At 43.9% G+C, this 25,959-nt stretch overlaps 1 protein-coding gene across 37 annotated transcripts in view; it reads right to left on the bottom strand.

Annotated features, from left to right (window-relative positions):
* Window positions 1-25,959, bottom strand: part of ZFHX3 (zinc finger homeobox 3) — a 1,555,416-nt gene that overhangs the window by 382,675 nt on the left and 1,146,782 nt on the right. The window lies entirely within an intron of this gene.

Genomic DNA, 25,959 nt, shown 5'->3' with positions numbered 1-25,959 from the left:
CGTTGCCTAGGTGGTAGGAAAGCACATTCTTGTGTTATTTTTTTTTTGAGATGGAGTCTCACTCTGTTGCCCAGGCTGGAATGCAGTTGCAGGGGCGTGATCTCGCTGCAACCCGCCTCCCAGATTCAAGCGATTCTCCTGCCCCAGCCTCCTGAGTAGCTGGGATTACAGGCATCCGCCACATCTGGCTAATTTTTTGTATTTTCGGCAGAGATGGGGTTTCACCATGATAGCCAGGATGGTCTTGATCTCCTGACCTCATGATCCACCCACCTCAGCCTTCCAAAGTGCTGGGATTACAGGCCAGAGCCACCGTGCCCGGCCCAGAAAAGCACATTCTTGAACTGCGAAACGAGTTTTAAAAAATGCAACTCAGGGTAGCCAACCTCAAGACGGCATCTGATATTAATTAAAAATCATAAAACACTCTTCAGTCGAACTAAAGAAATATTGGTAGCGGGATCAGGGCAAGGATGAGGGAAACTGAAAGTGAAATCCTATGCTCACTGACTGTGACTGTGAGCCCTCGAGTTTCTCCCGTCCACTGACTTTCTGCCTGTCCATCCCAGGGAAAGGATTCAAATGGTGTTAACTACTGAACACTTGCGTCGTTTTCCATTCCTCTTTCCCTGGGTAGCTGCGGTGAGTTGGCTGCCGAGATGCAGCCCTGAACCTATCCATCAAGTCTAAGGAAGAGAGAGTTAGAAAGGCAAACATTATCTGGAATCAATATCTTTACAAATCCAAAGGAAACCCCAGCTCCCGAAGGGTTAAGCCAGGGAAGGAAAAGCCATCAGACTGTTTAGTGAGCTAATGTTTTTATTGATGGGGGAAGCCTTTAAGTCCCTAACAGGAAAAGTGGGGAAAGTGGCAGATTGGCTGGAGAGAAAGGAGAAAGGAAGGAATGTCAGATGCCACACTCTGTCCTGCCCCATATATCCAGACCCCTGAAATCCATCGAATGCAGAAGACATTCCCTAACCTAGAATAATATTCAACCCAAAGTGTTTTTCCTCTCTCCTGCCCACCCTTCCCCGCTGAGTGGAATCTACATCTTCCCCTAACAACTTGGCTATAACGCACATCTCCGGCTAATGCCTGCACTGAAGAGCACATCTTAATTTAACAACTGTGTTATAAAGCCCATCTCAGGCTAACATTCCTGGGATAATCCATATTTCAACCTAAATACCCTGGCATAAGACTTCAATCTAATTCCCCCACTGTAAAGTACATTGCAATCTAACACCCTCATATAATGTACATTTCAGTCCACTACTTTGTATTTTGTAAGCCATATTTTGATATGTCTTTTCCATTAAGGAGCAGAGCTGTCTGGTGACAACAGCCACCCCAGTGCTGAAAGCCCCCATGGTTTGCACATCGTCCTGCGGTGACAGGCTGCTGATGGACATTCTTCTGAACTTTCACCTTTGCCATCTTAGGTTCAACTCGGCTTGTGTCTGTACTTCAAGCCTAAGCCTCCTGTTGGGGGAGCTGACCAGACAGCCCTGCTCCATCCTGGCCAGCCTTCTCTTGAGCTAACCAGCAGGGCGGGCCATCTCAAATGATCAGAGTCAGGGGTCAGGGTGTAGCCAATGTCAGGGTCCAATGCCAGGGGCCAATGTCAGGGTCAGAGGTCAGGGTGTAGCTGCTGGCTAATAGAGTGTCAGCTAACATTGTTGTCAAATTGCTGGGCTAAAAGACAATGGTGGCCTCCCGCTGAGGACCTTACCCTGGGGGGAGGGGACTATTGGCTTTATTGGAAACCTGCCAGTCTCAGAGGTGATGGAAGTGGCTGATCACAGCTAAAGACTGTTTGATTGTTGATGGAGAGCCAGTTCTGTGGTTGGTCCCTAACTGAAAGGCCTGCAGAGCCGCTTATTGATGACTGAGTTTTCCACTTATGATGAATTTCTCGTCTGTTTCACATGCAGCTGCATTTCCATTCAGTCGTGGAGGTGGATTGCGGTGACGCATAGACACAGACTTTCTAGAACCAAGAGCCATGAGAGGTGACACTGTCACTGATTTCTGGGACGGCACCAACCTCCCACTGACAGCTGAGTGAGGCCGATTGGTTCTTGAAACCAATCCAGAATGAATTGAAAAGTAGATAGAACAGGTCTTGCAAGTCCAAGACAGTTGAACAAAGATAAAAAGAAGGTAATAAATGTGTTCTGGAAGAGGTTTAGTATTCTAACTATCAATAGCTCGGCTGCTAGATCCCGGGAGGCAGAGGTGGCAGTGAGCTGAGATCGTGCCATTGCACTCCAGCCTGGGCGACGGAGTGAGACTCTGTCTCAAAAAATAGAACAAAAAACAAAAAAAAACAAAAGTTAGCCAGGTGTGGTGCACGAGCCTGTGGTCCCAGCTACTCAGGAGGCTGAGGTGGTAGAACCGTTTGAACCTGGGAGGCAGAGGCTACAGTGAGCCAAAGTTTCAACCTATCTCAGGAAGGAGGAAGAAATTAGACTTCTTTATCTACAGGTGAGGTATAACCAGGCTAGGAGTGCCACTGATGAAAAGGAGGTTACTGAAGTGGAAGAATTCCAGAGTTTCCCACTAGAGTTTGAATTTAAGAGAGAGAAAAACAGGAGGAGGAAAACAAAGTGTATAGATAAAAAATGATCTTTTGAAAGGCATATGGACCATGGAGGATCAGCTAATACAAATCCCAATGCAGCCTGCTAAGACAGACGATAAATGGATAGAAAGCATGGATGGGAGAATGGCTTGTTGAAATTGCAACGTTATTCTCCTCTTGAGTTATGCCTTGGGAAAACCGATGAACATGGTGGTACTAGTTTTTAAAATTCTTGTCTTCTTTTTTTGAGACAGTGTTTTACTCTATTGCCAGGCTAGAGTGCAGTGCCACAATCTCAGCTGACTGCTAACTTGACCTCCTAGGCTTAAGCAATCCTCTCACCTCAGCTTCCTGAGTAGCTGGGACTACAGGGGCCGCCACCAAGCCCAGCTAAATTTTTTATTTTTTGTAGATATGAAGTTTTGCCATGTTGTCCAGACTGGTCTCGAACTTCTGGGCTCAAGCCATCCATCTACCTTGGCCTCCCAGAAGTGCTGGGATTACAGGCATGAGTTACCACGCCTGGCTGGTAGTACTAGTTCTTAAGTCTCTTATTAATAGAAGTAGTAAAACATCCTAGGGTGCAAAGTGAGGTTGGGAAGTGAACTGGAATTGTTTTTCTTGGAAGAGAACAGGTTGAGGGTGACATCAGTGACCGTCTGCTATATTCCATGGTAGGATAAGCCATGCTGCTTTGCTCATGGCAGTACAGTGTGATGGTGTATGGGGAGATGCTGACATGACTCAAGGTACTACTTTTACCTTTTTAAGCCTGTTTTCTTCATTGTTAAAGGGGATCATGCCATCCACCCAACACAGGTATGATGGGGATGAACTCGGAAGTAGAAATGCTAGACGGTTAGATAAATTCGACCTTCAAAACACAATAGTTTCCTTTTGTCTTAAACCATAGCCTGAAGCCTGAGCAACATAGCCAGACCATGTCTCTACTGAAAAATACATAAAAATAAAAAAATTAGCCAGGCGTGATGGCGTGTGCCTGTAGTCCCAGCTACTTAGGAGGCTGAGGTGGGAGAATCACTTATGTCCAGGAGTTCCAGTCTGCAGTGAGCCATGATCATGCCACTGTACTCCAGCCTGGGTGAAAGGGCGAGATCCTGTCTCTGAAAAACATAAATAAAAAAACAAAAACAAAAACGCATAACCTGGGCTTTTTGATGATGGACATTGTTAAATATGAGGTGTTGGATGATATATGTTCTCTTTGTGAGCAAGAAAAACTAGTATTTATTTATAAAGTTTAGGCAAACTTGGCTGGGCGCGGTGGCTCACACCTGTAATCCCAGCACTTTGGGAGGCCGAGGTAGGCAGATCACCTGAGGTCAGGAGATCAAGACCATCCTGGCTAACACAATGAAACCCCATTTCTATTAAAAATACAAAAAATTAGCCGGGCATGGTGGTGTGCACCTGTAACCCCAACTACCCTGGAGGCTGAGGCAGAATTGCTTGAGCCTGGGAGGCGGAGATTGCAGTGAGCTGAGATCGTGCTATATTGCACCCCAGCCTGGGCGACAGAGTGAGACTCCATCTCAAATAGAAAAAAGAAAGAAAGAAAGTTTAGGCAAACTCCGCTTGACCACAGGGAGATGACTTAGCCCAGAGTTTAGCAAGCTATGGCTGGGCAGGCTAAATTTTGCCCATGGCCCACTTTTGTAAATAAAGTTTTATTGGAACACAGCCATACACATTCATTTACATATTGTCTATGATTCTTTTTGTACCACAACAGCAGAGTTGAGTTGTTATGACAGAGACAGTGCGGTTTGTGAAGTCTAACTCATATTTACCATCTGGCCCTTTATAGAAAACATTTGCCAGCCCTGACCTACACCAGTGGAACACTCTTTCTTTGGTTTAAAAGTAAAATCTTATGTGGAAATCCAATATGCAAAGCAGGTTCAAGCAACAGATATTTCCCCAGAAAGCTGAACTCTTCCTTGTTTGGCAGAAATAATCCAACGTTGGTAGAAATTCTACAGCAACTCCCACTCTTCTATGGAGCAGTCTGAAAACTATGAACTGGACAAGCTCTGGATACTTATTTAAGGTGGTAGAAACTCGGTAATTTCTTAAGAGATTAGAGAATGGCAGCAAATTTGCCTTCCTCTGGCAAATGCTGGGCTTTTTTTTTTTTTTTTTTTTTTTACTATTATCTGTGTGATGTCAGGCAGGTTACTTAACTTCTTGGTGTGTCCATTTTCTCATTTCACAAATAAAGAAAACTGGGCTGGGCGCAGTGGCTCACACCTGTAATTCCAGCACTTTGGGAGGCTGAGGCAGGCAGACTGCCTGAGGTCAGGAGTTCAAGACCAGTCTCGCCAACGTGGTGAAACCCTGTCTCTAATAAAAATACAAAAATTAGTCATGTGGTTCACGCTTGTAATCCCAGCACTTTGGGAGGCTGAGGAGGGCGGATCTCAAGGTCAGGAGTTCAAGACCAGCCTGACCAACATAGTGAAACCCCGTCTCTACTAAAACTACAAAAAAATTAGCCTGGCATGGTGGTATGCACCTGTAATCCCAGCTACTTGGGAGGCTGAGGCAGGAGAATCATTAGAACTTCGGAGGCAGAGGTTGCAGTGAGCTGAGATTGCACCTGCACTCCAGGTGGGGTGACAGAGTGAGACTCTGTCTTAAACAAATAAAACAAAAAACAAAAATTAGCCAGGTGTGGTGGCACGAGCCTGTGGTCCCAGCCCCTCAGGAGGCTGAGGTAGTAGAATGGTTTGAACCTGGGAGGCGGAGGCTACAGTGAGCCAAGACAGTGCCGATGCACTCCAGCCTGGGTGACAGAGCAAGACTCTATCTCAAAAAAAAAAAGGAAAAAGCGTAACTGTATTTGGCTCACAATTTGTCATAAGAATTAAATGAGATTTTATATACAGGCATACTTTTAAGTGCTAGATGGCTCAGAGCGAGTGCTCAGTAAATGTTAGTAATTATTGGTGATATTTGATGTTCATCATATAATATGATAGACTATTATAAACAGATATTGTGACTTTATTAATATTAATGTCATTAATATATTTTATTTTATATCATAATACAATATTTTATATTTATTAATATTAACATTAATATTACTAAATTTTATATTATATTAATATTTTATATTAATGACATTGATATTATATACTAGTATCAACAGATATACCTTAATAATGTCATTAATATAATATGTTATAGTCATATAAATTATTGGTAGGTGTGAATACGTGCAGCCTTCACTCATGCTGTAGAGATCACTTGCATATTGTTCTAAATATCCCTCATGACATTTCTGCTTATTAGTTAATCAGTTCAGTTGGTCACTCCACATCTGTTGTGGGCCACAGTAATCAGGAAATGAACCGAAGTCTGTGCGACACCAGCTGCATGAATAGTCCTCGCTTGCTCAGTCCTTTTCGGCACTTTGCGTTGGTGTTTATTGCTCTGCATCTTTCGCGGAGTTTCGGAGTGACACCACTACTCAAAACAACTTCCTACTACTCCGTCTCTGGCTGCTCCACAATTAATTTTTCAGCTAGCAGTTTGGTTTCAATGCCTGCGAAGTAATTAGACCTCAACGGCTCTTTACCTGGATTTTATCCTGTCAGTGAATGTGAAAGAACCAATAATTATTATTTAATATTTATTGTCTTCATTGTGCTACATAGACTACAGATGTAACCTGCCTCATTGTTGAAGATGACAGCAGAGTACAGGCACGTGTGTCTGGGAAAGTAGCTGGATGGCTCTGGAGGCCCAAGTTCTCACATGCTTCCATCTGACATCTGCACTGTCAAAGGGCACATTTTGGGTTGAGTTGTTCCTAATTTGTCATCCTTAAGTGCATTTTCTACAGTTTCATTCTAGAATGGTCGTTGCCAAAGATGACAATCAATGATTTCTTGTACTGAGCAGACCACGCTTTTGGGGGAGTTACGTTTCCCACCACTGTAAACTGAAGAGCAGAACAGACACAACTGCAGATGCCACTGGACGGAGGCTCCAGGCCCCTTTGGATTCACTCTTCCCCACCACAGACTGGTTCAGGCCATCCAGACCAAGGTGCGGAGGGGCTGGCCAGAGTGGTACGTGGACAATGTCACCTACTGGCTGCCAAGAATGTTCCCCCTCTAGTTTTGTGCTGGTGTGGCTCAGTGGTCAAACGTGTGAGCATCTTTGAAGTAAGATGGCCCTGGGTTCAAGTCCTGCCCCTGTCCCTTCCCAGCAGATGACCTTTGACAAGTAACTTCTCATTGTCAACCTCGGTGTCCTCAACAATAAAAGGAAGTAACAATAACTGCCTCACACATTGTTTTGCACAGCAAATAAAATAAATATACACCAAGTGGCAGCTGATGTAATTATAATCATATTACTATAATAGAAAAGAAATAGAACCCATAGTTTCTGTTTTGGAGTGCTTAGAGGATCACAGGATATAAACATAAAAGCATGAAATAACCTTGAAAAACATTTGCACGTCTTCATCACTATAATGTAAACTAAAAGACTAGTTCAAAGCCAAGGGTACCAGAGTGACTGGTGGACATGATGTGCTCTCATGATTTGGTATAAATAAATTGCAAACTCCTAGATGACAGAGGCAGTATACATTCATCTTTGTATCTCCAGCACTTTCTAGCAAAGAACATTGCACATTTTAACCTTTCACATGTGTCTTTTGAAAGAAGTTGAACTGGGTTTCCTTGTAAATTCAGTAGAAGTCTACCAAAAATAATCACCAGCACAACTCACGTGTGCACAGATGGCAGACAGGAGTACAGTGTTGAAACCAGCATCTCACGAACAAAAACAAAACAGGATGGACTAAAATGATGGAATATTATTTGGGAAGAAAAAGGAATAAAGGAATGCTCCCATGTAGAAGAACCTTGAAAACACACTGAACAAAAGAAGCCAGTCACGAAAGACCACACATTGAATGATTCCATTTCTATCAAATGTCCATGACACAAAAATTCATAGAGACAGAAAGTAGATCAGTGATTGCTGAGGGTAACCAAAGCCCCCACTTTTTTGCATATCTGTAATGTATACAATTTCTACAGTGAATTTATATTACTTTAGGAAGAGGTAAATATTATCAAAATAAAATGTACAACACAAAAAGTGGTGAGGAGGAGGGAGGGAAGGGGCGACTTGGTTTCTGAGGACGGGCATCTCAGAGGGGAAAGGAAGGTGTGTGGGAGGTGGATAAGGCTTCCTGGTTGGGAAAGGAATGTCACATGTAATGAATAGCAAGTGGTGCAAGTAACAGGGAACTTACAAGGGGCCGTAGCAGGAATGAAAGGCAGAACCAGTCAGAGGCAGGTTGGAGGAAGGCAGTGAGGAACTGTGAGAAGGGTGGTCTCATACTAGGATACGGAGGCTGCCTCCTGCTTGGTGGGAAAGAATGTTGTGATTGATTGGTAATGTCTGCCACGGGCAAAGAAATGGGCAGTAATGAATCAAAGCCATACATTTTCTACTCTTGGAGGGGCCTTCTAGCATTCAGTCTTCATTCTCCAAGTCCCCAAGAAATCAAAACATATTTGGGTCTGTCCTATGTGTTAAGGGTCTGACAAAGTAGACTTTGCGATCTAATCTGAATTCCTCTAAATTCCCATGAAAATATTCCAATCTCCATGGGTTTCTTGAGTCAAATTCAGGAAGAATTCACTCGATAACACTGGCCTTGCCGGGGGCCTACCCAAAGAAATAGGAACTTTCAATATCCAGCATTATACCAGTTAAAAGAAGAATACAAAATAAAAAAAGAAAAAAGAAAAAAGAACCTTCCCCACCACCAAAAAAAAAAAAAAAAAAAAAAAAAAAAAAAAAAAAAAAAAAAAATAGAGAAGGGCAGAGAAGAGAGCTAGAAATTGGGGTTTGGAAGCTTTGGGCCCTATTAGTTACTGGGAAGCCACCCCATGGAGGAGATTCAAGCTTCTATTCCCGAGACACCTCCCTCATTCCAATAAGATATTTTTAGCACATCCCAGGAACCAAATAACTGCTCATCTGTCCCAAACGATGATGAATTCATTCAAACAACAAGTCAAGACCCTGGCTATCACTCCACTCCAGTCAGTCATAACAGCTGACAAATATAAAATATAACATACAGCCTGTTCTTTCTGCTTTTCCTCGTGTTCAGTATGCAGAGTCAAGAATCTCATTCTATGCCTCGCTGTCAGAGATGGTGACAGTTGTGGAAGTTTTCTAGCTTTAACAAGGAAGATTATTTTTTTAACTCAAATTATTTTCCATTGTCAATGTTTAAATCCATATTAAGTCCAGATTAATGCAGGAAGTAGCTTCAAAGGATATTGACGGTGGGGGGGAGGAATAAAATAAATGAAATTGTTAAGGACGGGGCCCATTTCAAGGAGTATTTTCAGACTAGAAAAGAAAGTTGTTTGGATTTAAAAGATAGCTAAAGAAAATATGTTTCTCAGGGATTGCTGGCTCTTTTCACACACACCCAAACTTTGTATACAAACTATGGACTTGTAGCACTTTTTTTTTTTTTTCACGTGATTGGAATTAATAATGCAGATAAACCCTAAATAAATCAGGATTAGTGTTAACCGCTTCTTGAGGTTTAGGATGCTATAAGGAAAATGAAGAGAGAAAAAAAAAATGGGTTGCTTTAAAAAAAAAAAAAAGCCTGGCCTGGGTGACTGGGGTGAGGAGGCTCAGGAAGGGGGCTGGGGGAAGGGAGGGGAGTGATCGCAAGAAGGGAGGGCCAGCTGAGCGGGGTAATCAAAGCCCTTCTAATCGCTGCAGCTCTGGAGATGTGTTCAAAGGCTCTTTCCTGACCACAGGCTGAGCAGGGTCACAAGTGAAATGCAGTTGCTGGGAAGGGGGAGGGGTGTCTGGGATTTTTGGATGGTTTTGCTATCAGGCTTTGTTAGGAGGAGGTCAGCTGGTTGTCAGATTTTAGCATCTCCTCAGGAAGCAGGTTCAACTTTCTGGTTGTTAGGGAGAAAACCTCTCCCACCCCCTCCAGCCCCCACCACCCCAAACCACTTGGCAAACCAGGAACATTGAAGCTTGGATGTTCATCCTCACATGGAAGGTTTCTCCCAGAGCCCTCAACTTTGAGCATAAGAGTCATCTTTGATACATAACTGCACCTTGGGATGAATTTTTAAGTGTAAATTTATTTTGTGTTTTTAGAGACACGGTGTCTCCCTATGTTGTCCTGGCTGATCTCGACCTCCAGCTCAAAGGCTCAAAGAAGTCACCTGCCTCAGTCTCCTGAAGTGCTGGGATTACAGCCACGCCTGGCCTTGGGGTGAATTTTAATGAAGTCCTTTAGATTCTTTGATATTTCTGCACTGGAGTCATTGAAAATGGCCTCAACACATTAATTCCAGTTTCTGTCCCATTCTTTCCCTTGTGTGAGCCCTAGAGACTGCAGATTAGGAATACTGAGTCCTTTCCCTCTGGTCACCATTATGGGCTTTCATTTTTAGTAGAAAAGCATCTCTTAAGTTTAAGGGAAGAAACAAGCATTCTTAACCCCAGATCACATGACTGCAGAGATTCTGGCTGTCCATGTGACTCTGGAGTAAAGGCGACCATTGTGAGAATGTGCCATCTTTTGTCCACATCTTGGCCCAGACTGACTCAGTGATTCTCTTGCCCTCTCATTTCCCTTGGGTATGGCAAATATGCAGCCCCCAGGATTTGGCATCCACGTGACATGGCTCCTTGCTGGGCCTGCTTCCGATGGCCTCTCTTTGGTCGATGTACAGATCTCAGATTTATCCTAATCTTCAAGCAACCAGGCTGATCTGAGGTTTTTCAGAATTTTGGGAGTTTTGAGAGATCATGTCTCCCATCTGTTTCCTGTTCCGTTTTTCAGTACTTCCTCTTCTTTCTCCTGCACCAGTGACTGGGCACAGGCGGCCACTGGACAGTCACTCCCTGTCTACAAGAATCAGAGTCCCTATTGACGATTCCATTATCCCTGCAGCTCTGTCACTCAGTCTTCCCCAAGACATACTAAAATGGAAAGAAATGAATGACTTGGGGGTGGGTGGCTCTTCTAGCAGCCCAGGATGAAGCTCTTTCGCAATCCCCTGGGTCTTTGTGTTGACTCCACATTAGGTTTGAGTCCAGAGAATGTAACACACATTTTAGGGACTCTTGATAGTTACTATGGTAATTTGAGACTTTGAAAAACAGAAATATGTTCTGGGGAAAAAGTGGACATTACATCAGATGTAAAATGCTCAGCCTTTAAAAGCTTCACACTACTACAGTTGGGTGAAGAAAGAGGGAGACGTGTGTTGCGAAGGCCATTAAAATAAGCAAAAGGAAAGATTGCGAAAATAAAGAAGCATAAATTGGATTCCAGCATAAAGACAGATGCTTTTGGGATTACAGGTGGTGGCTCACGCCTGTAATTCCACCACTTTGAGAGGCCGAGGTGAGTGGATCACTTGAGCCCAAGAGTTCGAGACTGGCCTGGCAAACAAGGTGAAATCCCTACTCTACTAAAAATACAAAAATTAGCCAGGCATGGTGGCTGTACCTGTAGTCCCAGCTATTCAGAGGCTGAGGCATGAGAATCACTTGAAAGAAGGAGGCAGAGGTTGCAAGTGAGCTAAGATTACACCATTTCACTCCAACCTGGAGGACAGAGTAAGACTCTGTCTCAAAAAAAAAAAAAAAAAAAAGTAATAAAAAGATTTTTCTTTTTTTCAGTTGGCATGTATACTCTTGCTCTACCAAGCCAAAACAGCATTCTCTTAAAAGTAAATAACTCTTTTTTTTTTTTGAGACGGAGTTTCGCTCTTGTTACCCAGGGTGGAGTGCAATGGTGTGATCTTGGCTCACCGCAACCTCTGCCTCCTGGGTTCAGGCAATTCTCCTGCCTCAGCCTCCCGAGTAGCTGGGATTACAGGCACGCACCACCATGCCCAGCTAATTTTTTGTATTTTTAGTAGAGACGGGGTTTCACCATGTTGACCAGGATGGTCTCGATCTCTCAACCTCGTGATCCACTTGTCTCGGCCTCCCAAAGTGCTGGGATTACAGGCTTGAGCCACCGCGCCCGGCCCAAAAGTAAATAACTCTATGGCTTTAGGCTTCAGCGGTCAATATAAAGGATGTTGGTTCTATATGAAACCAGGAGCATCTCCTAGACAGCAAGGATCTTGTTGCCCCAGAGGAAACGGAGAGGAAATTCAGCCCTTGTCACGATCCCTCAGCTTTCCATGGAGGCAGAACAGCGAATGGTGACAAAATATAGCACATTTTAAACAAGTGCTAGTGATATCATGACATAATTATATAATAATATATATGAGGCAAGGCGTGGTGGCTCATACCTGCAATCCTAGCACTTTGGGAGGCTGAGGCAGGTAGATCACTGAGGTCGGGAGTTCTGGACCAGCCTGGCCAATGTGGTGAAACATCATCTCTACTAATATACAAAAATTAGCTGGGCATGGAGGCGAATGACTGTAATCCCAGCTACTCAGGAGGCTGAGGCAGGAGAATCGCTTGAACCCAGGAGGTAGAGGTTGCAGTAAGCAGAGATTGCAACACTGTACTCCAGCCTGGGCAACAAGAGTGAAACCGTCTCAAAAAAAAAGTATATAAATACATATATATATATATATATATATACACACACATATATATGACACATATGTCATTATATAGAGTACATATGCATATCATACACACATGTACATATATGCTATATATACAAAAATATATATAAAGTATTCTTTTCCAGTAACACAAAAGTCAGGCTTATTATAAGAACTACCTAAGAGATGGGTGGGTAATTCCCATTTAAAAAAATGATTTGAGGTACTAAAAGAAAACTGCGGTTCTTAAAAAAGATAATCGTTACAGACGATGGGGTAGATTGCAAAGCAGACTGAAATGGATCTTCAGAGAATGGTGACCACAGACCCAGCGTTATTTCAAGAAGACATCTCCAAAATAGGTAGGGCTCTCTTAAATTAAGCCTTCGCTCCTGACCCTGCTTTTTATAAGACATGTTTCCTTTAACTTAATTAATTTAGTTTAATTTATTTTTAGACAGGGTCTTACTCCGTCATCAAGCTGGAGTGCAGCGGTGTGATCCTGGCTTACTGCAGCCTCGACCTCCTGGGCTCAAGTGATCCTTCCACCTCGGTCTCCAAAGTAGCTATGTCTACAGACGCACACCACCATGCCTGGCTAATTTTTTTTTTTTTTTTAGGGACGGAGTCTAGCTCTGTTGCCAGGCTGGAGTGTAGTGGTATGATCTCGGCTCACTGTAATCTCTACCTCCCAGGTTCAGGCCATTTTCCTGCCTCAGCCTTCAGAGTAGCTGAGATTACAGGCATGTGCCACCACGCTCAGCTAATTTTTGTATTTTCAGTAGAGATGGCGCTTCATCATGTTGGCTAGGATGGTCTTATTGTGTCCAATGTGACTTAACTGAAGCTGAGAAAGTTCTTAAAGTTTGAAGAGTGGTAATTAAATCCGAATTGGATGGGATATTTGTAATTCTGAATGCCTGAATTTTGAGAGGAAAAAACTGTCATGTTGTTGGCCAAATGGCCCTAGTCATTAAGATTCCTATGGCATTATTGAGTTAGTTGGCTTTTTATAAGGCCATGAGGTTTGCCGTGGGCTGCTGTGGATGCCATTGGCCTCACAGAGAGATGCATATTAGAGAAGAGCCTCTGACAGAGAGAAGCAGCCCCTTAAAAGTCTGCTAATAATCGGCATTAGCATTTCTGGACTTCTTGGGATGCAGGAACTGAGATGAGTTGAGGAAAATGAACAGAAATAACTGTTTTTGTGAGGCCAATGGAAACCATATTCGGATCCAGGAAAAGAAAAATGAGACAGGAAAGGGAGGGTCACATTTTTGGAGGAAATCATGCGGTATTTTGGTAATCCTTTGTTGATGAAAAAATTTACCAGCACATTAATTATGTCCTAAGAATGGGACACTGAGGTCTGCATCTTTGTTCTTTCCCAGGCTGGGCCAGCAGCCCCGGCCTTTACCACTCTGGGGATTAGAAACTGGGGTTCCTGGATGCATACCACGAACACCTCTCTCCAGTGTTGAAATCTAACCCAGCCAAGAGTTCAGGAGATAGGAAGCTTTTTTTCAAGACAAAGTCATGACAACTGAATAGTTTAGAGTCTTATAAAACTGGTAGCATTCTGCCAGTGCAAAGTAATAAAATCCAATATGCTAAGAAGACCTCCTTCTCTCTTTCTTTCTTCTCTTTCCTTTCTTTCTTTTCTTTTCTCTCTCTCTCCCTCCCCTCCTTTCTTTCTTTTCTTTCTCTCCCTTCCTTCCTTCCTCCCTTCCTTCCCTCCCTTCTCTCACTCCCTCCCTTCTCTCACTCCCTCCCTTCTCTCACTCCCTCCCTCCTCTCACTCCCTCCCTCCTCTCACTCCCTCCCTCCTCTCACTCCCTCCCTCCTCTCACTCCCTCCCTTCTCTCACTCCCTTCCTTCTCTCACTCAATCCCTTCTCTCACTCCCTTCCTTCTCTCACTCTCTCTTCTTTCCTTTCTTCTTTCCCTCTCTCTCTCTCTTTTTTTTCCAAGACAGAGTCTTGTTCTGCCATCAGTCTGGAGTGCAGTGGCGTGATCTCAGCTCACTGAAACCTCCGCCTCCTGGGTTCAAGTGATTCTCCCGCCTCAGCCCCCCGAGTAGCTGGGACTACAGGTGCGCACCACCAGGCCCAGCTAAATTTTGTATTTTTAGTAGAGATGGGGTTTTACTATGTTGGGTTGGTTGGTCTCAATCTCTTGACCCCGTGACCCACCTGCCTCGACCTCCCAAAATGCTGGGATTACAGGCATGAGCCACCACACCTGGCCTCTCTCTCTTTCTTTTAAAAACTTTTTATCAGTTACATACACTTGTAAATGTTTTTCACAAGAATTCGGACATTTACATTCAGACATGTTCAGCATCAACCAACATTGATCCTTACCTTTCTAGATTATTTAGGTAGAATTGAGTATATCATTGCCACGTCTGAGCAAAAGGAACAAAGCTGGAGGCATCATGCTATCTGACTTCAAACTACACTACAGGGTTACAGTAGCCAAAACAGCATGGTACTGTAATTGTAATTTTGAATGCCTGAATTTTGAGAGGAAAAAGCTGTGTCATTTTGTTGGCCAAATGGCCCTAGTCATTGAGATTTGTACAGGTACGAAGACAGACACTTAGATCAAGGGAACAGAATACAGAGTCCAGAAATAAGGCTGTACAACTACAACCATACAATCTTTGGCAAAGCTGACAAAAGCAAGTGGGAAAGGACTCCCTATTTAACAAACAGTGCTGGGATAACTGGCTAGTCATATGCAGAAGATTGAAACTGGACCCCTTCCTTACACCATATGGAAAAATCAATTCAAGATGGATTAAAGACTTAAATATAAAACTCAAAACCATGAAAACCCTGGAAGACAACCTAGGCAGTACCATTCTGGACATAGGAACAGGCAAAGATTCCACGTGGAAGATGCCAAAGCAATTGCAACAAAAGCAAAAATTGACGGGTGGGATCTAATTAAATTAAGGAGCTTCTGCACAGCAAAAGAAACTGTCAACAGCAGAGGAAACAGACAACCTACAGAAAGGGAGAACACGTTTGCAAACTGCATCTGACAAAAGGTCTAATGTCCAGTATCTGTAAGGAACTTAAGGAAATTTATGAGATAACTGTCACTTCCTTTAGAGATACATGATCTCTTAGATGTACATTGCTTTGGTGATAAAAATGGTCACACATTTTTCTCCCCTTTGTATCTACACTTTCTCCCCTTTGTATCTACGACTTTGGGTGGTGCCCTCTCAGACTCTGGTCCAGCCATACGACGTTCTTTGGCCAATGGGACGATAGCTAAGGTGACACAAGCCCAAGCCGGACAAGGGCTTGTGCACTGGGTTTGCTATCTTGCTGGCTTCTGGAGCCCCGAGGCCACTATGTGAAGAAGCTCGGGTTCGCTTCAGCTGACACAGAGCCTACTCCAGGCCAGCAAAGGGAGACCTTTCTTGTTTATCTATCTTGGTTAAGCCAACTCAGACTAGGAGAATGGTTGAGCTTCCTTAAGAACTGTGAGAAATAATTGATTGTTTTAAGTGACTAAATTTTGGGGTGCTTTGTTATTGTGGCAAAAGCTGCAGAATAAGCCATAAACACAGTTGTTATTTTTGTTCATTAAGCTTATTATTATTATCATTATTATTTTTTGATACAGAGTATTGCTCTGTTGCCCAGGCTGGAGTGCAGTGGAATGATCTCAGCCCACTGCAACCTCTACCTCACAGGTTCAAGAGATTCTCCTGCCTCAGCCTCCTGAGTAGCTGGGCCTTCAGGAGCCTGCCACGATGCATAGCTAATTTTTGTATTGTTAGTAGAGACTGAGTTTTGCCATGTTGGCCAGGCTGGTTTCGAACTCCTGACCTCAAGTGATCCATCTGCCTTGGCCTCCCACAGTGCTGGGATTACAGGCATGAACCACCATGCCCAGTCTAAGCTAGATAATAGGGACATCTTTCCTTAAATATAAGGCATTTTTTGGATACATGATGTTAGCTGTGATTCAATGGCTGTGCTCCTTTTCTGGGTAAAAGCGCTGTTCCCTTTCCTTATCCAAACTAGAAAACCTAGAAGATGTGGATAAATTCCTGGACACATGCAATGCTGAAGTAGGAAGAAATTAATTCCCTGAACAGACCAGTAATGAGCTCCAAAACGGAATCAGTAATAGCCCACCAACCACAAAAAGCCAGGACCTGATGCGTTTTCCTGAGTAGTGAGTATGATGATTTGCAAAAGCTGTTTCTAGCATGTTCATCGCCCTCTTTCATGGGAAGCCATCATTACTGCCATCAAAATCACACTCCTTAATTGCTTGTTTCCAGGAAGCATCTCTCTTACCATGAGTACAAGAAAGAAAGGATATTCGATTGCTTTATCATTTTAAGCAAAATAGGAATTCTGTCATGGCATGCTTATTCTTTTTTTTTTTTTGAGACAGGATCTGGCTCTGTCACCCAGGTTGGAGTGCAGTGGTGCCATCTCAGCTCACTGCAACCTCCACCTCCTGGCTCAAATGATTCTCCTGCCTCAGCCTCCTGAGTAGCTGGGACTACAAGCACCTGCCACCACATCTGGCTAATCTTTTAAACCTTTTTTTTTTGGTAGAGATGGGGGTCTCTCTATATTGCCCAGGTTGGTCTTGAACTCCTGGGCTCAAGCAATCCTCCTTTCTCAGCCTCCGAAAGTGGCTGAGATTACAAGTGTGAGCCACTGTGCCCTGCCCATAGTCACTTTTTAAGGTGAGACCTAAGTGACCTCTCCCTTTCAAAAAGTCTTCTCCAACCACCTCGGCTCGTGGAGCTGCTTTGCTCTTCTGAATTCCTACAGCCTTAGAGTCTCAGTTGCTCAGTGGTTACTGATCACATTCCACACACATGGCCAGTATCCTACTGTCTTCGGATTTGGTCATGTGCTCTTTGTGAAAGGGATTCTATGTCTTTGTACCTAGCAAAGGGCACTATTTAAGGTTGGTGCTCAGTAGACATTTGGCATTGCACTGGTTTCCAACTTCTTTTCTTTTTTGAGACAGAGTCTCACTCTATAGTCCAGGCTGGAGTGCAACCTCCGCCTCCCCAGTTCTGGTTCAAGCAATTCTCCTGCCTCACCCTTCTGAGTAGCCGGGATTACAGGCATGTGCCACCATTCCCAGCTAATTTTTGTATTTTTAGTAGAGATGGGGTTTCACCATGTTGGGCAGGCTGGTCTCAAACTCCTGACCTCATGATCCACCCTCTTCAGCCTCCCAAAGTGCTGGGATTACAGGAGTGAGCCACTGTGCCCGGCCAGGTTTCCAACCTTTGATGGCAGCATTTCTCAAAGTGTTGCTCAGGCATTCTTGCATCAGTGTGGTTAGGGGTGCTTGTTAAACACCATCTCACCATCTCTGGGCCCCTTCTAAGACCTACTGAGTTTGCCTTTCTGCTAGGCATCCTCATGGTAAACAAGCTGCCCAGGTCATTCTTAGGTTTATAAAAATGTGAGAATTCCTCTTTTATGCAGGCCCTCAAGTGGGCAAATTTAATCCATAGGTGGCCTGGTGGACCTCTTACTTCTTTATGTAAAACCTAGGGATCCCAGACTGACTGAAACTGCTAGAACTCAGAACTGCTACTTTCAACTGAGAAGGGGAGGGGTGTGCCTCAGGAGTTCAAGATTAGCCTGGCTGACATGATGAAACTCCATTTCTACTAAAAATACAAAAATTAGCCAGGTATGGTGGCACATGCCTATAATTCCAGCTACTCAGGAGGCTGAGGCAGAAGAATCACTGGAACCCAGGAGGTAGACGTTGCAGTGAGCTGAGATCGTGCCACTGCGCTCCAGCCTGGGTGACAGAGCAAGACTCCATCTCAAAGAAAAAAAAGGGATTTACTCAAAATAAAAAAATGTGTGTTGAGGACCTACTATGTGCTATGCATTACCTTGGACATGGGGGACGTGGCAAAGGACAATGACTTTATTCATATAACTGCGGTCCCCAACCTTTTGGCACGAGAGACCAGTTTCATGGATGACATTTTTTTCTATGGACTGGGGGTTGGGGAGATGGTTTTGGAATGATTCAAGGTCATTACATTTATTGTGTGCTTTATTGCTATTATTATTACATTGCAATATGTAATAAAATTATTATACGACTCACCATGATGTGGAATCAGTGGGAGCTCTAAGCTTGTTTTGCTGCAGCTAGACAGTCCCATCTGGGCATGATGGGAGACAGTGACAGATCATCCAGCATTAGATTTTCATAAGAAGCACGCAGCCTAGATCCTTCACATGTGCAGTTCACAGTAGGGTTTGTGCTCCTATGAGAATCTAATATCATGGTAATCTGGCAGGAGGTGGATCTCAGGAGGTAATGAGAGCGATGGGGAGCAGCTATAAATACAGATGAAGCTTAGCTTGCTCACCTGATGCTCACCTCCTGCTGTATGGCCTGGTTCCTAACAAGCCATGAACTGATACTGGTCTGCGCCCCAGGGGTTGGGACTCCTGCTCTATAAAGCTAATCATTCAGCATTCTTTGTGCATCAACCAACCGAGATTTGGTCATTCTCCGCTATCCTGTAGTTCGTATCAGAACAATGGGGTTCTTCCCAAGTATATATCATATTAACATCTCACATATTGCCTTTCATCATCCCGCCCAAAGAAACTCTGCACCAATTAACAATCACTCCTCCTTCCTCAGCCCCTGGCAACCATGAATCTACTCTGTGTCTCTTTGTATTGACCTATTCTGGACACTTCATGTAAATGGACTCATACGATATGTGGTCTTTTGTGTCTGGCTTTTTTCGTTTAGCGTCATGCTTTAAAGGTTCTTCCATGTCATGGAGTATATCAGCACTTCACTCCTTTTTATGGCTAAAAAATACTGATCGTTTGGATGTGCCACATTTTGTTTGCCCTTTTGCCCTTTGATGGACGTTTTGGTTATTTCCTCTGTTTTTTTTTTGAGATGGAGTCTTGCTCTGTCGCCCAGGCTGGTTTGCAGTGACATGATCTCAGCTCACTGCAACCTCTGCCTTCCGGGTTTAAGCAATTCTCTCCACTCAGCCTGCCGAGTAGCTGGGATTACAGGCATCCATCACCACACCCAGATAATTTTTGTATTTGTAGTAGAGATGGGGTTTCACCATCTTGGCCAGACTGGCCTTGAACTCCTGACCTCATGATTCACCCACCTCAGGTTGCCACAGTGCTGGGATTATAGGTGTAAGCCACTGCGCCTGGCCTATTTCCTCCTTTTAGCTATCATGAATGAGTCTGTTATGAACATTTGTGTATAAGTTTCTGTTGTGAACATAGGTTTTCATTTCTCTCAGGTATATGCCTAGGAGTGGAATTCCTGGGTCATATGGTAGCTCTATAATTAACAAAGGAAATATATATATATATATATATATGTAATGCATTTACATGAGATATAGTCATATATATTTATGATATATTCATATATATTTACATCGATATATATTTAACAAAGGAAATGTATATATATGTGTGTGTCACACATATATATAATTTTTTTTTTTAGACAGGGTCTCACTTTGTCACCCAGGCTTAAGTGCAGTGGCACAATCTTGGTTCACTGCAACCTCCACCTCCTGGGCTAAAGTGATTCTCATGCCTCAGCCCCCTAAGTAGCTGGGACTATGGGCGTGTGCCACCATGCCCAGTTAATTTTTGTTTTTTTTTGTAGAGACAAGGTTTCACCATGTTGCCCAGGCTGGTCTTGAACTCCTGAGCTCAAGTGATCCACTTGCCTCGGCCTCCCAAAGTGCTGGGATTACAGGTATAAGCCACTGCACCTGGCTGGAAATATCTTTTACTTCTGTGTCTTTGACTGCTATGACTACGGCTATTGGATGTTAATAATTATTGAGTGTTTGCTCTATCCTGAGCTGTACACTCAGTTCTTCATATACATGATCTCATTTAACAAATTCCCCTATTTCACAAAAGGGAAGACTGAGGCTTAGAGAGGTTAAGTGACTTACTTAAAGGCTCACGGATTTGAATTTAGGTCAAACTCTGGGCCCTGCTGCTCTTAAACATCCCCCCCTTTTTTTGAGATAAGGTCTTGCTCTGTCACCCAGGCTGGAGTGCAATGTTACCATCTTGGCTCACTGCAGCCTCCACCTCCCAGACTCAAGAGATCCTCCCATGTCAGCCTCCAGAGTAGCTGGGACTACAAGCATGTACCACCACACCTGGCTAATTTTTGTATTTTTTGGTAGAGACGTGGTTTCATCATGTTGCCCGGGCTGGTCCTGAACTCCTGGACTCAAGCAATCTGCCCACCTCAGCCTCCCAAAGTGCTGGGATTACAGGCTTAACCACTCTTAACCTTGCCTGGAATGTCATATTTCCACAAAAAAATTTATTTTCAGATGAATCTAAATGAGAAACAATAGGGAAATTCTTCTAAACTCAGGGTAATGATGAAAGAGTTGCCTCTAAAGAATGGTGGTCATCTGTGAATTCAGAGTTACAACTATGTCCTCAGAAAAGAGTCAGGCTGCCCATGCTGCTGGTCTTATACGGCATGATTCATGCACGGAGCTCAGATTCCAGGAACATGTGGTCTTCAGGTGTTTTCCATAGCTTTTCCCTCAGGATTTGACAGTGATTGGTGAGCAGCATTTCTCCTGTACTGATGTATTTGACACATAGATGGCCGTCTTTCATTCAGTCGGGACAACACATGTATTTTTTCTAGTTTAACTCTGCCTGGCTTGATTGCCTAAGTCCATCTATTCACAATAAATATGGAATTGTTCCATGAGACAGCTTAATCTGACAAGCATGTACTGAGCCAGGTGCAGGGATTCGGAGACCTGGGGGATACGGTATTCTAAACACCTAACATTGAGTCTTGTCCCTGAGTTTCTGACAGTCTAATCAGGTAGACAAAAAATATAAAAGGACCAGGAAAGGGATTTTTTTGTGTGTGACATAGTTTTGCTCGTTTCCCAGGCTGGAATGCAATGGAGTGATCTCAGCTCACTGCAACCTCTACCTCGTGGATTCAAGCAATTCTCCTGCCTCAGCCTCCCAAGTAACTGGGATTACAGGCGTATGCCGCCACGGCTGGCTAATTTTGTATTTTTAATAGAGACGGGGTTTCTCTATGTTGGTCAGGCTTGTCTCGAACTCCCGACCTCAGATGATCCGCCCGCCTCAGCCTCCCAAAGTGCTGGAATTACAGGTGTGAGCCACTACGCCCAGCCTTTTGTTGTGTTTCATATTTTGTTTTTTTTGTTTGTTCCATTGAGACAGAGTCTTGCTCTGTCACCCAGGCTGAAGTGCAGCAGTGTGATCTCAGCTCACTGCAGCCTCCACCTCCCGGGTTCAAGCGATTCTTTTGCCTCAGCCTCCTGAGTAGCTGGGATTATAGGTGTGTGCCACCACACCCAGCTAATTTTTGTATTTTTAGTAGAGACGGGGTTTCACCATATTGGTCAGGCTGGTCTCGAACTCCTGACCTCATGATCCACCCACCTTGGCTTCCCAAAGTGCTGGTATTATAGGTGTGAGCCACCACACCCAGTCCGAAGCTGTATGTTTAATAACAACGATTATATTTCCAAACACTTTCACTCTCTTGCTTGCTTACCATACTCTTGTGAGGTAGGCAGGGTAGTGAATTACTCTGGTTTGGCAGATGACCATCAGAGAGGTTGGTTAAAAGCCTCACTGTACTGTGGGTTGAAAGCCTTACAGAGCTGCTGAGCCAATCGTGCAACTCTAGCAAAGTTCTGATTTTTATAGGGAGCCCACAGGAGAAGTCTGTAATTTGTGACTATGTACAGCAGACAAAACAATAAGAATTTTGAAACTAAATCCTTTTATTAATTTTTATACCAATGTTCTCATTTCCTGAATCTCTCTATCCTTAAATAACGCTAGGCTGTGAGATGTTGAGTCACGCATGGATTGTCTGTGGGTCTGGATGTAAGGCTATGTTCAAATCCTCAAAGTCAAGAGAAGCCCAAAGACCTGGAGATGCTTGTCACTCATCCTCTCGAGAGCCTGAGCATCTCAGGTCTATCCAAGGACCAGCTCACCTCCCAAAAACAATGTGGCTGATGCCCTTAGAAAATGTGGGGCTGGGTATGATGGCTCATACCTGTAACCCCAGCACTTTGGGAGGCCAAGGTGGGTGGATCACTTGAGGTCAGGAGTTTGAGACCAGCCTGACCAACATGGCGAAATCCTGTCTCTACTAAAAGTACAAAAACTAGCCAGGCGTGGTGGTGGGTGCTTGGAATCCCAGCTACTTAGGAGGCTGAGGCAGGAGAATGGCTTGAAACAGGGAGGCAGAGGCTGCAGTGAGCTGATATGGTACCACGGCACTCCAGCCTGGGTGACAAAGTGAGACAATGTTTCAAAAAAATAATAAAAAAGAAAAGAAAAAGAAAATTTGGAATCCACATCATCTGTCTGGCTACTGCCAACACTTATTGGAGGTTTTGCCATGGACCAAGCACTCTCATTAATGCTTTATGTGTTTAATCCTCACAATGACCTCAAGAAGGAGGTGCTAATATGTACCTACGATACAGATGAGGCAATATGATTTGTGGGGAGTTAACATGCTTGAGGTTAGACAACTAATAAATGTCTGAGTCAAAATTTGAATCTAGGCTTCAGAGCTTGCATCCTTATTTACTGCATTCGTTCATACTGCCACTCACTGACAAGCATGCAGATGTCTAATTTGGAATCATGCTCAAGAAGTTTGGAACCAAAAGATGCTATGCATACACTGCACAGAAAATGGCCATGCTCTTTGACATGGCTAGATCAGATTTAGAAGCTGTGAGCACGGACCTCCGAAAGTCCTACCAGGTTCTCAGTCTCGCGGATTTCTCAGAGGGAAGACAGCGAGTGCAGAAGGAATGCGAGGTCCAAGCTGGGAATTAACCCAGCCTGGATGCAAAACACGCCAGCAGCTGGGAGGAAAAATGGAACTAAGCTATTATATGTGGGAACAAAGGTGGAAGAGGCTCAACTGCAGAGAAAGTTTCAACAGGACTCCAAGGATGTCTTGTACGATTATGCTCAAGCCTCTGGAATCATTTTTTTCTTTTGAGACAGAGTCTCGCTCTGTCACCAGGCTGAAGTGCAGTGGTGTGATCTTGGCTCACTACAACCTCCGCCTCCCGGGTTCAAGCGATTCTCCTGCCTCAACCTCCTGAGTAGCTGGGAATACAGGCATTTGCTACCACGCTCAGCAAATTTTTTGAATTTTTAGCAGAGACAGGGTTTCACCATGTTGACCAGGATAGTCTTCGTCTTCTGACCTTGTGATCTGCCTGCCTTGGGCTCCCAAAGTGCTGGGATTACAGGCTTGAGCCACCCCGCCTGGCCATGCCTCTAGATTCTTAACATCCCACACTTTGCCCCACTTCAATCAGCTGCAGGGAACCCCATCTGCACTCTCCCTGGGCCCAGCCTATGGCAACGTGTCTTTGCTGTGGCTTCCTTCTGGAGTTGTTGTGGAGGAATCAGATACTGGCAGAATAAAGTGGCAAAGTTGGTCCATGGAAGATGTAACCAGACATAGTCAGCAAGTGGCCCAAGCCCACCGTTCGCGGCATGGCCTGGGTGAATCCCATTCATTTCAAGTCAGTGGACTAGACTCAGAAAATGGTAAACCCCTGGAGTCTTCTCTCCCCACCCCTCCTGACCAAAGCAAGAGCCCAGCTGGGGGTAGAGGTATGTGTTCCATTACCTCTCTGGTGCTAGTCTTGGGGAATAAAAAGAGCTACCTGAGATAGCAAAGAAAAAGAAGGCCTGGGTAAGCGAAAGCCACTTACAAGAACCAGGCAATTCCCAACAATGACATGGATGATAGAGTCAAAGGCAGTAATTATATTTTGCACCATATTGAGGGATAATATAGAAGAGTATAGTAAGATTCAGAATGCCTGGAATCCATTAAGACTGTGGGCCTAATAACAGGTTTATGTAATTTAATGAGCAGAAATATGAACTATAAAACCAGGAGGATAAACTGAGAAACAAGAATATTGCTTGGAGGGCTTGGGATGGGCTTTTTAAAAGATGTGGCAGATATTCTCCCCAAATTATGGGGAATATAGAGGGTCGCAGTGAGCCTAAGTAAATTATTTGCTCCTGGGTAGTAGAGTTTTAAAGCTTTATCTCAACGCTGGGTTCATTTTGAGCCACCTATAATTAAAAAAATGGATATGTGAAAATGGTCACAAACCATGGCAGTGTGACATGGAGATTTATGGAGCTTCGTACACCAGGGTTACGGACTGCCTGGCCTGTGGCTCTCTAAGAGGAAAAGGTTCAGAGTCGGGTTTGGACAGACAGACAAATCAAGACGGAAGCTGGGAAAAGTTGCAATGAGATTTTTTCGAATGATGACTCAAGTCTGAAGGACTTGAGCCTGGCAGGGATTTGGATAACATTTCTGTATGCTTTAAGGACGTTACGGCTAGACAAAGCCAACAAGAGCAGTCAACCCAGCTCAACCAATGGAAAGAGAGGCATGAGGAAGATTCGGATTGGGCAAGAGCGTGGGGCAGGGTTCACCAGGAGAGAGGCAGGGAGGGGGCCTGCTGCCTGGCTACCCCTGTTGGGTTAATTTCCTGTGTGTTCCCTCTGATTTAAGGGAAACTCAAGGAGGATGTTTTCTCCTTCAAACATTTTTAAAGCTATTTTCAGCTGTTTTTAGGAAGGCAGGAACAAGAGCATTCCTGTCTTAAACCGCAAGAAACTGTCATGAATATGGCCAGAAATTGAAAGTAAATTTGTTATTCTGCTGCTTCAGTGATTTGAGCCTTTTCAGAGTCACCTGACGACCTTCAGACAGGGAAAGTCTTGATCTGAACCAAGCGCATCAGGATGTTGCATACCTTAACGTCATCGGCAACACAACATGGCACAACACAGCGCACAACACAACACACAACATCCTCCTCTTGATTTCCCTGAATAAGATCAGTTTGATAACTCCGCTCCAGACTCTACCCAACAATCCCTTGCCCATCAGAAGAGTTTCTAGTAGCTGTTCTGTTCTATGCCCTGTAAGTATCATAATATGAGGGTCCTGGGCTGTTGAATGGTTCATGTTTTGTTGTACTTAACTGCAAAATTGGGGAAAAGAAACTTTGGCTTTGTAACTGTATTGGCCTTGAGATTTACCTGATAAACAACACTGAGTAATAGGATTGGAAATTCTCTTAAAATTTTTTGCACATTATTTAGTTACAGTTTCCATATGGCAAAAAGGCAGGGGGAAAAACCCTTCCATTCTGGACCAGCCCCCCTCCCTCCCAGCCACACATTTAATCCATGCGCTTATGTCAAACTTAATTACAGAACTTTTGGCATAAAATAACAGTCCACATCCTCAGAGAGAAGAACTTAAGCAGTTAATATGTGCGATTGAGTGAAATTGCTTTGCTGAATGTTTATGAGTAACCCAAGACTAGTGAAATGTGCTGATATTTTAACCATTTCAGGGCTGAGCTTGTGCCAAGAGGCTGTGAAATAGAAAAAAATAATCATTTCTTCCAATCTGCTATGTATCATATTTCTTGAAACTGAGAATGTTGGGTAAGACAATTTTATGGCTCTTTCACGAATAGCTTTGTGGAGAAAAAAAACAATAAAGCCAGAACAATTATGGAACTTGTCACCGTCTCAGGGAACTGCAGATTCAAGAGAACAGCAACTTCAAACCAACATCCTTTTCTGCAGAAAATTCTCTGGAATAT

This window comes from Callithrix jacchus, chromosome 20 (assembly GCF_049354715.1).
Source record: "Callithrix jacchus isolate 240 chromosome 20, calJac240_pri, whole genome shotgun sequence".
NCBI lineage: Eukaryota > Metazoa > Chordata > Mammalia > Primates > Cebidae > Callithrix > Callithrix jacchus.
This window is presented reverse-complemented; position numbering and strand designations above follow the sequence as displayed.